The following is a 15,754-nucleotide window of genomic DNA, read 5'->3' on the forward strand; positions in this document are numbered from 1 at the left end:
TTTGTAAATTCCCAAAAAAAGTCAGCTATCCCTTCTTTGTATCGTATAATTTGTTTCAAAACAGGTGTGTCATGGAAAATAAAAAAGGACGCCTTGTTAGGTTCACTCGTATATTTAAATAGGTATTTAAATAGGGTTTAATAACATAGTTACACCCTCAGGCTAAAAAATTTCATGAGATCAGGGTCGTCCTAATAAATATAAACAAATTAATAAATATAAATAGCATATAAACTTATTAATATACACAATTTAACCTAACAAAATTTTATTCTTTTATTTTCCATACTGAAAAGGTTTCACAGTTTCGCAGAGAGTTATCAGCTATAAGATCTACTAATATCATACCTTAGCACTGTACACTTATATTGTTGCGATTTTTATTTTTTATCATGTCCTTACTCTAGACACATTTCAACTAAATTCATTAGTTCCTACTGCTATTCCCATAAGATGTTTGGTATTAAAAGTTTAGAAATTTTGGTAATAATGTTATCATACCATTTTAGAAGTTAATTATTAACTAGCATTTCATAAAGACTCTTTTGATGCAAATAACTATTTTTTTATATGAAGGACTTCACTCCTCTCTTGCATCTGAAAATAATATATAGTGTACCATAAAAATTGATTGAAGTAAGGCAGAATAAAAATACTCCAAGAAGCTCCGTGTCATATCCGCTCATGCATTTTCAACACAAAAGTAGGCAGAGGGTAATTTTTAACTATATGTTTAGCATCTGCAAATTCGCTCTTTGAATGTATATTTAGTTTGGCATATCTAGTTTCTGTTGCTTCGTTATATTTTAATCGCCACTTTGAAATTTTAAAATAATTTTTGTATGCATAGTATTGTGGCTTCATTACCAAAATTTGACAAATTTTTGTATCTCTACAAGTTTTTCGTTCATTTCTCTTGTAAATTTCCTCGGATATCTATCGTAATCTATTCTCCATTCCTATCTCTTGGCCTATTGACATCCTCTGTCCCGTGACCAATTACGTCTTTCCACATTTACCTGTTTCACATGCATCTCCACCTCACCATCCTGCCAACCGGCTTTCAAATTTGTTTTGCCGGATATATATATGCAGCAGTTAGTCACGAAGGTCTAATCCCAAGGGATAAATGGGAGTGAAGGTAGTGGGTGATGCATACCTCAAAGAGTGCATTTTCTTTTCTGCCTGCGTAGGAACTGCGTTTTCCTATCGAATGATCGATCAATTTCGTTTTAAAATCGTAAATTAAACTAAAATTCGCAAACATAGAAGGAAAATTTATGCTTTATAAAAACGTTACCCTTGTCTTTAAAAACCTTTACCCAATCTAGAATAAACTACTGGCTAATGGCTATTTGAGGGTGACATAAGTTTTGCCAAAGTGCTAGTGTGTTCCAAAATTTAAGGGTGCCTCTTATTTTAGCTGCGCAAGGAATCCTCAGCTGTTTCATTTTCATTGCGTCTCACATTAAAATAATATTTTTATGCAATATTCATATATGTGATGATTAAGTAATTGTATAATTAAGTAATTATGAGAAAGTAATTAAGACTGTTCGCGACCTTAAGTTTAAAATGCTTTTGAAATCCCTGTCTACAACACTCTCATACCAATATTCTTGAAATATATCCAGAAAGACGAGAAGACACGAATGGAAAAAATAGACAAAGAATCATGAGAGGAGAAGTACAGGAAAACTGCAGGAAATAGTAGAGGATAAAATATGAGATAGGAACAAAATCACCCTCATATCTCCATGAAGTTGTTGCTATAAAGGTATCAATATAGAGGTATAGTTCTTATATCAATGTGAAGAACCAACGATGGGCTTATCCCATGAATATATTCATGTTAAATAGTAAAGGTAGTTTTATAATTTAAGGCGTATCATAGTGCATGTGACGTAAAAATTGTCCCTAGAAAAATTGTAGAGGTAGCTAGCTATTATAAAATCGTGCACTGATGGATAAACCTATGGAGAGGCCATAATTTCACAAAATATCTAAAAATGATAAAATTAGACACAAAAATTCTCGACAGCAAAATTTGAATTTCAGCTGCTGAGAATACACCACAAGGATTCACTCGGAGCCACACTGGAGGCTAAAGAGTTAAAACATAAATAAATCCTCCAATACGATGCATCGTCCGCGACCTTCACTCCTTTGGGGTTTAGACATTTGCGAACCCCTGTTTATAGGGTACACCGCAGAACAGGCTAGCGGCAAGACGATGGCTGAGAGAAGATGGATGCGATGGAGACTAAAGTGGTAAAAGGAAACAGGTCGTGAGGTGGGGGGAAGACTGGTCGACTACAGAGAGATGGAAGAGGGGGAAAAAATGAGATGGGACGAAAAGCATCCGCGTTAATCCGTGAGATTGTTACAGGAGGGTCACCATTTGAGGGTTGTCCTGCGCCTCCACCACCTTCCTCTCCCCACTCCCTATACCTTTACCTTTCGCTTTCCCGCCTAGGGAGAGAGAGAGGAGAGTGAGTTTTGAGTGCTCGGTGTAGGAGGGTTAGAAGAGTAGAGGGAAGCATTTTGAGAGGGGAGTATGAGAGAGAAGGAAAGAGATTGAGTGGTGAAAGAGGAGAGGGCGGGACGTATGGATGGTTGCGGGAGAGAAGGAGATGGAATCGCCGAGCGAGAAACTGGTGGAGGCGCCGGGTAAAGGAGGGGGCGAGGGAGAGAGAAATGGAGGGGACGGAGTGCTATTCGCAATGGGGTGGGAAGTGGTGTTGGAGGCGGAGGGGGCGTGGGGGTTGGCCAGAGCGGGGGAGAGGCGGAGTGGGGCGGATCGATGGAGGCAGCAGGTGGTGAGTGACTAGCAAGCCCCCGGCAGCGTTCGCCTTCTCAAACCTCTCATACAACTTTCCTCCCCCACCAATTCCATACTCTTCCCCTTCGCCTTACGCTTCTCTCACTCCGATATTTCGACGCATCGAATGCGATATTCTGGACGGGCAGTGAGAGAGGGTGTAAAATAGAGGTATGCAAAATAGTAGGGCTAGTTTTTTAAGTATAACCTACTGATTTATATGCCTTGCCAGTTAAAGGCATGCCCTTTCATAATTATGGGCCCTCTGATAATTCTAAGCGTAGTAGTTCAATATACGAAATGTGAAAATCGGGTCGATTAGATTACTAAACAGTATGCATAATAATAGTAATAATGAGTCAACAAGCTGATTAATGTACCACGGTGATAGTTAACGATATGAAACAAATACGCCACTTTCCACACATTTCAGACAGCGCTCAGTACTCATCACTCCCATCCCTACCTCATTGATTATGCAATGCCATTACCTCGTTGGAAATTTTGAGATATCTACATGTGTGTAAATCATTGTATAATATCAGGCTAACTCTCTTAATTTTAACCTCAAGCAATATATAGCGTTCATCTTCTCGGACTTATCGTAAGCCATTCTTCCATAGGCATGTTCCCTATCCCTCCAATTCCTACAATTCTCCTTAAGCCGCTTTGTGCCATACTTGACGCATGGTCTGCGATACTATGGCTGGGTCAAGAGGGAAAGCAAAAAAAATGTCTGCAAAAGAGCAGGGGAGGTAGTTTCATGTGAGTAGCCAACGACATTTTAATGCCACGCGAGTTGAATAGTACATCATCTCATATTTTGGAATGACTTCAATGTCCTTAAGAGAAAATCCGACATCATGATATTCTGGTCCATTATGCGGCCAAACGGTATATAAAATTTAAACGAAATTTCTTTTGTGGAGCCAAGCTACTGCTAAGATGACGCTTATGCGTCAGTTAGCATAGTAAAAACTTGTATGTGAAAGTAAAATTCACTTACTTAATATTAACTTTAGAGTAGGTACATTTGTGTAAATTATTCACCCAGACCAGAATAGTTCCTTTAATTTTAAACTCAGACAACTTATGCATTATATTACCGTATATTTCTGAAGAAATAATAGACAAAACGTGACCCTGCACAACGGCAATTGTTGACAAACGAGGCTTTCAAGGACTTCCTCCAACGGCGAACAATTTTACACTTTATCAACTCAGCCCTTTTTCCCTTGCCGTATAATATTCAGGGAGTTACCACGACAAAGTGAATGCAAAATTTCTGATTGGCAGAGAGGGCTAAGGATAAAACAGAATACTTTTCCTTAAGAGCGGTGAATGTGTTTCAACAGATGAGGTTTTGCAAGACTAATTTTATGTTTTTGCTGCAAATACCACCAGGAAATCTTCAAATCGTGTTTGAAAATTGATAATTAATTCACTACACTTTCATTTTAATAAAACCTAGCAGAATTATAACAGAATGACAATTTTTGACTGCTCAGAATTTCAAAACACTTAAACTAGGTAAAAAAAGTTGAGTATTCAGCCAAATGAAGATAAATCCTCTAGAACTGAGGTGGTACAGGATAAGGAGCTTGCCCACATTTCATAAGTTATATTTATGCTCTAGTGCCTTAGTTTTGGGCTCCTTGCCCATCCCAGCCAGTCTTCAGGTATTAATGAAAAGTGAAAATTTTAAAATTTTAAACAGTAGTTAAATTTCCATATTTCATATTCGTATGAACGCCGATATGGTTATATGAGCCCTATGTAGCCCTAAAAATTCTATGACGGTAGGTCAACTTTTGAAGAAATGCATAATATGTCATAAGAAAAGATCAATCGAAAGGCTTGGGTGTTAAAAAGGTGAATCGAAAGCTTACAATATAAAACCCAAAAACAAAAAAGTAACCACTACATTTAATTTTTCAAAATTGTTTTTGAAAAATCGCCTCTATAGAATACATTCTTCAGTGTTTTCAATCATATTCAACCCCTAACTCATGATATATGCTATTCACACGCATGTGACGCAGTGCTGGGTGAGCTCTATCCGCACGTAAATAAACAATCCTTTGGAATGAATCATTGATTCTCCGTGATACCGCCTAATTTTGGTAAGGGTAATCGGTAACAATCTGCCTCTTAAATATGCTCTTGTATGTATTGTTGTTCTAAAATGAGGCCCGTATGATAACCAAGCTAGATTATTTGAGCTCAAGAGCTAAGTTTTCAAGGGAAACAAATCATACTGACTTCAATAAGCAAAGATAACATGGTCTCACGTGATAACAGAGGATTTCTACATTCTTCCAATGAGATCAGGCTTTGATCATGATCCCCGTAATATTCCAGTAAAAACGTTTCCCGTTTTCTAGGTTATGGCAAATGCTGATATTTCCTCTAAAAATTTCTCAGAATTCTAACAAAGCGGCCATCATCCTACATTCCATTTTCAAGGAATTGAAAGGTTTACTACTACTAACTACGCCTTAAAGATACTGTTTCCTTTTTGAAAAATTTTCTTGAAGAAAGGTCATATGATTTCAGCTATTGTTTATATTTTTTTTAGTGTCGCCTATTTAATTTATTCACGCAATGCCCATCGGTGGATAATTTTTAAATATTTTGGCGACAAGCTTTCTGCGAGTATCGCATCATAAGTTAAACGATACAAACATTGCGGCACTACACCGTTTTCCGCGAATCGCACAAACTGACTCAATCTTTCGTTCGCAGTAACTTATTCTCCCTTACTTCACGTTAGAACGCCAACGTGTCCCTCTCTAAATGGTCATCTCTCCCCGCAACGAAATAACACACACGCGGTCGCCTGGAACTGCGCAAGCCCGAGTTTTTTTTTCCCGGGAGGGGAAGTGCTTGCAGGGGCAATCACGGAAGCACGTGCCACGAGGTCAGCTGAGCGGCGTGCAGAGGCCGAACGCAGAAGCAAAAGGTACAATGTCCACTGACTTTCACTGCCACTGTCAACGCACGAGCATATCCATCCATCATCATTCGATGAATGGCATTTTCAACACTTGCTAGTGGCTTAATAAAAACCACAACACCACTCGGTTACATCAAAATCTTCTAAAGAATTAAGAAAGAATTATCGACAAAAACTATATTTATTATAATTTCATATGATGATGGCTGTATTCATGGTACTTTTTACCTTCCTATGAGAGAGATTTCCTATAATCGGTCTTCCATTGGAAACGAAATTTGAAGTTATATGTGACTGCCATTGAGCTCAGAATGTGGATGTAGTAGACTTGGTGGATATTGAATAATCCATATATTATTACTTCAGCAGGTCCACTGTTTTCCTCGCGGACTAACAGTAGGTAATTAATTCCATTTAGCAAGAAAGATATTTTTTTACAATGTGCCTAGTGAAAATAATATCCATGATGATATACTTCCAGCGTTTGTTAGATCAATTGATTAAGACTTACTCTTTCAAAGATTTATCGTTTAGTTTACTTGATAAAGATGAAAGGAAACGGTTATGAGTTCCGAAGAGTAAAGTAACCAAGATTTGACAGGAGTTTATTCTTGTTGAATGAATGTTGAAAGTTACCTAATGCAAGTCTGTTCGTCGTTTACCTTTCAACCATGATGTATCTAAAAGCTACCCGCGGAATCCGAGTCGGTCATCATCTTCAGGACCGATTCACAATCAGTGTTCGAAACGTCACGACGTTTAGGAAACTGAGACGGTTAAAAACTTCGATTTGACTCAAAGTACGATTAGTTCCGGTGAACTTATTATTAAAACAAGTAAACTTATGAGAAAGTAGAAAATATTCTCTTGGCTCATTTAAAATAAATTGTTTAAATTTTGTCCAAGAATAAACGTTAAAATTTATTAAATATATGCTTTTAAATATCTTATTCAGTTTATAGTATGCATCACCTGTATTCGCAACCGCGGAAATAATCTTAAAATCCAATGGGTTTCTTGAATTATGAAATGCTTAAACAAAAGGTTAAATAATTATAAAATTATTGCAAATACATTTTTAAATAGTTTAAAATTCAGAATTTGTGGACAAAAAACAATGGAAAAATTTGCGTAAAATACATACGCAATATCAACAGCGCTGTTTGCCAGCTTTGTTCGATTTGGGATCGCAGTGCGTCGTCTTGAAGGAGACGGAATCAGTTTCCGAAAACGTCGACAGTCACGTCAACGTTGACCCAGTAGGAAACCCGAGTAGCCTTTTAAGGTGCTTTACGCTGGAAAAACTCCAGATAATACTTCATTTGAGTCCAGAGACTTCCTTCGCCTAATCATAACGTATTTGAACAGCAATAAGCCTATCCAGCCGTTGGAGCATCATCATCATTACTAGTCAAAAATCGTATCATTAGTATCACGCAGTTCTCCTCGGAATTTTCCTATCAGCTATCAGCTAATCTTTACATACCTTCGTATTTCTTCTCTTTCACATCCTTTTTTAGTATACCGGGACTAGCCATGGTGATAACTACATAGTCACCCGCAATGCACAAACTGTGCGAAAAATCTACAGAGAACAGCAATAAACCTGATTGATTTTTTATGTATGTCTTATTCGCACAATTTCACATTAGTCTTTACCTGTTCCATATATTTTATTCGAGGTCTTCCTTTTTCGTGCTTGCCATCAACTTGTCCCTCGACGATTGTCTTCATTAAGCCATCATGTCTCAAGATATGGCCTAAAAGGTTTTTCCGTTATGTAATCAAGGTTTTCGTGAAGCTACTCATCTCTCGTACTCTTCTTAGGACTACCTCACATCTTACTTAGAGTACTATATCATGATAGTAAACTTCAGGTGATCGATGTAAATAAGATATAAAAAGCAGATGTAGGAATAAATATAATATGTTTACCTATTCCCTCATAATAATGACTGAATAAAATAGTGTGGAAAATTGCTACAGCTGTTTGTATCTTATTAAAATGTATTTTCACAAAGTGAATTCATCAACAATCGATCTGATTGCTCTAAAGTTTCCAACACAGCGTTTGGAGAAACAGCTGATCAACGCGTCATCCGAATATCGAACATTGCCGAGATTAGGGGCCGGAGAGTAGGTACCATCCTCATTTCTGGGTATGAGTGAACTGGGCGAAGAAAAATATGCTGTTTGAATCAGAGGGGTTGGGGAAATTTTTCCGTACCGAATTCCGACGAAAGGGGAAGAGGCGGAACGAATGAATGGAATTTTTTCGGTAGAAAGTAAACGCGGTTCGCTTTTCCATGAAGGAGAATAAAAACCTCCACCCCGTTTGCACTGGCACGGGAGGCAAAGAGGAGAGATTTAAAAGTACGAGTTATGCATAGAAACTAGCAGGCCACCCGACGAAGCTCAGGAAGGATAGTACCCAGAGAGCTGGAAAATTTGGAACTTGGAATTCATGATCACGTGACAGCATTTTTTTGTAAAATTATCAAATCAGGTATAGTGATGATATATACATGAAACAGCAGCCAATAGAAAAAAAGATTTCCATATACCCCGCATTGGATCAGCTAATACCAAGCTCCAAAACTTTGATCATTATGTTTGTCCGTACGAGCGCAGACCAAAAACGTCCTGTGAACTCATACTCCATCAAAAAGGTTTGCACCAAGTAAGAGGATTAATATTTAAGTGTAGTATCCTTTGATTTATGTTTTTCCTTTGTGAGTGTCTACCTGGTGGTGTGCCTACCCGGTACAATGTTCAAGCACAGAAGTTGTATGACGTGACGTAACAAACGGTAATGTAAAAACGACGCAAAGGACGAGTCGGACGCAACCATAAGTAGCAGCATGGGGTTTGGGTTCATATGATGCACCTATGTACTAAGTTTGGTCGCAATTCATACAGCCGTATGGAAACGCATAGCGAGCAGACAAACAGACATCCTCTTTTATCAACATCATCACACGTCAAAAATCCTAAAATTAGTTTGATGTAGCTCTCACTCAATTCTCCTATCAGCTTATCTATTCACACATATCTATTTCTTCCTTTTTCACATACTTCTTTACCTGTTTCATATATTTTGTTTGAGATCATCCTTTTCCGTTTTTGCCATCCAATGGTCCAACGACGATTGTCTTCATCAGGCCATCATGCCTCAAAGGTTTGTCTATGCTTCAAGGTAGTTCCGTCCTTTTATTAAGGTTTTCAAGAGACTTCTCTTTTCTCATACTCTTCCTGGGATTTCCTCATTACTAACTCGGTCGATCCATTTGATCCTCATCATTCCTCTGTAGCACCAAATTTCAAAGGTCACTATTCCTACTTTCTCCGCAGCTGCCATTATCCATGCCTCATTACCATATAGAAGCATACTCCAAATGTTCACTTCGATAGGGCTATTTTACTGATAATTTCTTACTTGCTTATCCCTTTGCTAGTTATCCTGCTTCCCAAACTGTAGCGGATACATATGGGGGGTGCAGGGGGCGCGCCTCCCTCCTTACCGCCCGCATTGCCTAACGTTACTGAACCACAATTGAAACTTGTTTTATATCATAAGGTGGCATTGTCTTGTGTATGCGTATTATCAGTTAAAATATAACTTTCTTAAGTTTTGCATGTGGCTTAATTATTTGTCATTGCGAAGAAAGTAAAGGTAGTTCAAGATTTATTTTGCGCCCCCCCCCCCCCCCTCGAGTTTTTTCTGTATCCACTACTGTTCCCAAATAAATGAATTCATCCACCTCTACTAGTTTTTGCTTCTCTATTTTAATGTTGGTCTTTATTTCTTCTCTTTTGCTGAATACTAAAATATTGGTTCATATATACAGATAAATAGAAAGAGAAAAGGATACGGGGAAAAAACGAGAATGTTGAGCTGAAAGAGAGATAGAGGAAAAGTTGAAAGGGGGGGTAGGGTATACGGATAACGAGGGAATGCGGGAAAGTGGGTAGGCAGATGGATGGTGGGCCGATGATGAAAGTGGTTTGGATTAGAAGGGTGGATCGGAGGAAGATGAGAGCAAAGTAGAATGGATGATGCTTTTTGAACCGGAAAAAGAGTGAAAGAAGAGATACGAGAGAGGGAATCGAAAGATAAATAGGAACGAAAAAAATGGGGCATGTTCACGGGGTAAAGAGGCCATAGCTCGGGAGATTATATATACATATGAGGACGGTAAAGATAACAGTGTAAACAAAGAGTTGGAAGAGGGCGGGAAGCAATCTTTTTCCCGCAGCAATTTCAAAATTTTGTGTTTTTATATCAGAATTTGACAGATGCCGTAAGGAAAAAACATGTGAGCGGACGGCATTTTTCTTTGATCTGGTAAGCCTACATGGTAAAGGTAAATATATCCTTCTGATCGGTCGACGATGATGGAATTTGAAAATTAAAACACCATGTGATTCACTTCGGGCACTGGGTTTGTAAGAGATTTGCCTTCCGCGTCACATGGCGATTTGGGATCCTGGAACAAGACAGAATATGGGCCAGATTTTATCCGCGGTTGAATGTAATCGTCAAATGAAGTGCAGGTGAATAGTGGTTGGGATGATCTGCACATAAAAATATTTCCCGTGAAAAAAATAAAAACAAAAGTATGAGAACGGTAAAACATCTGTCTGTTTCGAAAAGGTGATACTTAAGATTTATGAAGCTTATTTTTTGGGTCTCCGATTTATCAGTCCGAGATATGTATTACGAACAGGCGGTAATTATATGAGCGCGTTCATCGTAAAAGAATTGTTAAAACAATCTACAAGCAAATTCCCAAGTCTTTTGATATGAATTTCAAGTCCCTCTCCTGCATTTAATGGCTGACGTAACACTTATATCATACATGTATACAGCGTGATTAATGTGGATTAGCTGTTGCAGTGCTAATGACTGGCATTCAGTCGAAGAAGAAATTTGTAAACGAAGTCGTTGCATCAATTCCTGCCAATAGAGTATATATCTAATAACAATGAAAACTCATATTTTTAGACTCGCAATCGTGATCATCGGAATATTTATAATTATATTTATGTTCTTTAGTGATAAATTGACTCAACCCATGGCCTTTCAAAAGATTCAATGGATTTTTTTTTCCAAAATGTAATCTATGGCGTGGGATGCCGTTTAAAATATTGCTTAGTCATTATTCAAAGTTATTCCAAGCATGAAAGTTTTGTCTAAATATTGACTCCGAGGAAAAAATATTTCTTGATGAGGATCTGCTCACTATTTCCTGCTCTATATGAAAATTTCAAGACTTTAATCCTGGTATTTAAAAAGAAATTCGTTTCAAAGAAAAAGGTCATCATCACTGGTCAACAATCCTAGGATTGGTTTGACGCAGCTCTCCACTCAGTTCTCCTATCAGCTAATCTTTTCACACCTACGTATTTCTTCTCTTTCACATCTCTCTTTACTTGTTTCATATATTTTGTTCGGGGTCTTCCTTTTCCATTCTTGCCTTCCACCTATCCTTCGACGATTGTCTTCATCAGGCCATCATGTCTCAAGATGTGGCCTATAAGGTTGTTCCGTCTTCTTATTAAGGTTTTCATGAGGCTTCTCTTCTCTCCTACCCTTCTTAGGACTTCCTCGTTACTAACTCGGTCGATCCATTTGATTTTCATCATTCTTCTGTAGCACCACATTTCAAAGGCCTCTATCCTTGCTCTCTCCGCTGCGGTCATTGTCCATGCCTCACTTCCGTATAGGAGCATACTCCAGATGTAGGTTCTTATAAATTGTTTCTTTACTTCCATATTTAAGTTTCCCGCTGTAAGCAGGTCTCTCTTTTGGTGGAATGCTCTCTTCGCCTGGGCTATTCTGCTGATAATTTCTTTCTTGCTTCTCCCGTCACTAGTTATCTTGCTTCCCAAATAACAGAATTCATCCACCTCTATCAGTTTTTGCCTCCCTATTTTAATGTTGGTCTTGACTTCTTCTCTTCTGCTGCATACTAAGATCTTGGTTTTCTTCGTGCTCATTTGCGTAGCAATAAACTTTCCTTGGGGGCGCTTGGGTAGCATAACTACTTTAATAATGGTTATATTTATTGCCAATTTCTGCGCATCAGAAAATCATTACGTGTTTCCTTGAGCCATTAGTGAAACTTTTAGATATAATTATGTGTTTGAAGAAAGTATGAAATAGTCATTTATAGCCACCAGAAGTTAGAGTGCATGATTCACTCTGTACCATTCTGGTACTGAATAAATCTTACCATTTCTCGTTTGGAGAGAAATCTTTCTTTCATGTTTAAACACGAAGGTTCATTCTGTTGTGTGATGAGGGTTCTCACTTCCAGCTCATAGTTCTGAACCAGCAAAGACGGAAGCGAAGGACCAAAAAATTAATACTACGAGAATATGCAATTTCCCTGAAAAAAATAAAAACTGGCTCATGAATCAGTAGTGGACGATCTATTCAGAGACATTCCTCTGATTTTATTTGGTAACATCTACCCTGGAATCAAGATTCGCTATTTTATACTCTCTAGCTAGAATACCCAAGAATCCGGAATTGGTATAAAATATTACTCCAGCTTTTTTTAATGTATTCCACATTCATATTTTCAATGACATCCACCGCAACACATGGAAGTAGCGAACGAGATAGCTAAAAGATTTTAATGCAAAGCCTATTTTCCAATTGTGTCATGGAGTTCGCTTACGGGCATGCATATGGAAGTAGCGAATGCGGTGGCTGATAATTTCCCACTGAAAAGGTCTCTTTCCCGACTGTCCCACAGATTTCCCTCGCGGGCTCAAGTATCCAGGTAAGCCTAGCAAGTCGGATTACATTACAAATCGATTTCATTTTTTGGAAAATCTCATGGACTATTAATGACTCAAATTTCGCTCTTGGCATTTATTGAGGGAGGGATTGAATGCTTAAAATGTCAACCTCTGACTACTGACATGTTTTCTCCAACATATAGTTATTTTCAACAGGCTTATGTCAGCATGTTGTGAGTAATGAAACTAATGTTTAACCTAGGTCTTTTTGAAAATGCACACAAAATCAAAATATTTACGTAAACATATACGACATATATTGTGATGTGTTTTTTTGCCCCGTGTCATACTTAATGACATATTTGTAATGTAAAAAAATTAATATTTCTATGAATAGTATTGCATTGAAATTTAAGAATAAGCTTCCACTGGTGATAGCCACTGAAGCCTCCTTCATGTCCTCCATTTTTTGTTACCAAAGTTGCAAATTTTAGACACTTGGAGTAATTCATTTACTATTAATTATTATTATTATTATATCTCTATAAACCTATTTTTGTGCTAATGGGGTTGTACCTTGATTATACGAATTATTCTCTATAACTCATCTTTTCAACGAGACGAAGATCAAATTCATATTGTAAACAGTATTTACTGTAGCATACTTACTGTATAGAAGTATTTTACACGATGCCTAAAATTTACCACTGAAAAGTATCTCCTTCTACAGTTCTATTCTTTTTTTCGAGAAGGCATATCTCATGAAATATTAATGACCTTGTATGAACTTGACAACTGGCGTTGGAGATATCTCATATTTAAAATACCTATCCCTGGCCTAAGCATCTCCTTCCTCAATACATAGTCATCTTCGCGAATTTTCTATTCAAGTAAGCATTGGGAGACCTATATCACCCCATTAAAAATCCATTTTATAGATCGATTACGTCATGGGATATTAACAATCCTTCCTGGCTTTTATTAAAGGAAGGATTTACTTTTAAGTCCCACTCCGATAATTGTATAGTCCTTGCTCTTCCTGCAAATTCAACTCATCATATTGAACTGAGAAGCAACTTGTTTACTTAGTAATAAACAAAAGACTTATAAAAACAAACTCCGAGAAATGACGATTTTATTCACGGGATTGCTTCCTGTTTTATGCGATACATTCCATGGAATCGGTAATTTAGAAATGGAATTCGCTTTCATATTTCCAATTCAATTCTCTAACGCATACATGCGGAGGTACGAAAACGTAGTCCAAAATAATTCCTCATTGAAAAGTCTCTTCCCTAACAGTTATACAGATTTCGTTCGCAGTCTCCGGCATTCAATCAAGCGTATCAAGTAGGATTTGAGCTGATCTGTTCTGTACTGTACTTGAAAAATCGCTCCCATCGTAGTCTAGCGTGGGCATTTGGAGATATCACCGCTTGCGTGAAAACATTATGGAATTGCCATGACGCTCTTCACCACTCTCGCAATGGTCCGCCCTGCGGAATGGAAAAAAATACAAAAAAATAAAACGCTAGAGGTCTCCATGAGTGGAATTCGCGGGAAGCGACGGATGACGTCATCGCCGAAAAAATATCTCCGCAGGAGTGGGCTGTATAGAAAGGATGGGAGCGAAAAGAGATGAAGAGGAATAAAAACAGGGAAAAAGAGAAAGAGAGAAGGCATTGCGGATAATGGAAAGAGAAATGGCCGTAGTGGGCCGGGCTATTGTGTCGGCAGTGGCTATAGCACCCACCAGTCTCCATTTTTAGCATCAAGAGTATCTAAAAGTTACTGAAAGTGAGATGCTCATTAAAGTGATGGGTATTAAAAGATTAATATAATAGGGAGATCTTGAAAATAGATCCTGAGAACAAAACAGGAAATAACCTGGATGAGTTGTTTTTGCCTCAAAGAGATTCCAATTAAGAGACGCATTTTACATTAAAAATGTAAGCAATATATGTAATCTTATACCTAATTGTTTATTTTTCAACCATTTTTTACGATATCATATATATCTTTTTTCATTTGCTAGCATATTCAATGAAAGGTATATGTTGGACTGGAATAGGAAACTTTTATAGTTAAATTCTATCACATTTGTTGTGAAATAAAATTTTTCCATTAAATTAATTGCAAAATTAACCTTTAAAAAACTTAGCAATTTGAACAAGCTCATTGCTAAGAAATAATGCTTTATCATCAGAAAATTGGCGTAGGCCCAGGTTACATGCAAATCCACGGAGCAAACGAGGGTATTGGAAACAGGTAGCGCTGAACTATTATAAATACTAAAAATATATATTGAAGACAGTTTCAACTTCAATTCTTATGTCTCAAACATAATTCGCATGGCCCCTGAAACGGTGGCAATTCTCTCCGCAGTTTACAAAAATATCATAGAAAAATCAAATGGCTAACTTTTAAAGTGCCTATCCAATCGTCTTACACATAATATTAGCATGGATGATAATCATCAGCAAGACAAGCATGACTGAAGTCGGTTTTGAATGATATAAATATTGGCAAAGTGTTCACCGCATGAGACAATGGCATGATTCTACTCTCAACTGCCATCCAGCAACAGCACTAATTGTGGGGCATGACTCGGACCATGAAACTAATAATATCCAGTATGATTAAAGGCAGATGATGAGGTTTTAAAAACCGCTGAGTAAACGCCATATAGTTGAAATAAAAAATCCATTTCACCGGGAGGTTACTTTTGTGGATAATTACACTTCATTACCACAACTCACAATATGATTTCATATAAATAGAGGCAAGAAATAAGGGAGCAAACAATATTTCATAATTATGACATTGGTTATGATATCTACCCCATTAAAAAAAAATTTTGGGGATCTTAATCCCCTATGCCCTGACTATGAGCCTAATGCTAATTTATCAAGGACATGTCGAACATAATATCATAAATATAGCTTGAATATTGAAAACGCACTTGCATGAGTAAACTTCAGTACAAAATGGTTACCACAGATGGCGGTCACGATGCAGACCTTGCAAAATATTTCTATTTTTAAATAAATTTTCAGTATAAATGTAATTTTATACGTAATTTTTATGGTTTAAACAAAACTTATTGCTTAAGTAATCATTAAATCAAGCCCCTGTTTGCTAACTTGCACCGCTCGAGCCCTTGTTTATACTGCAGGAGCATGTAAAGTGGTTGCATTTTCATTGAAATTCACTGCTCCACTACTCTA

This window comes from Ischnura elegans, chromosome 7 (assembly GCF_921293095.1).
Source record: "Ischnura elegans chromosome 7, ioIscEleg1.1, whole genome shotgun sequence".
Taxonomy (NCBI): domain Eukaryota; kingdom Metazoa; phylum Arthropoda; class Insecta; order Odonata; family Coenagrionidae; genus Ischnura; species Ischnura elegans.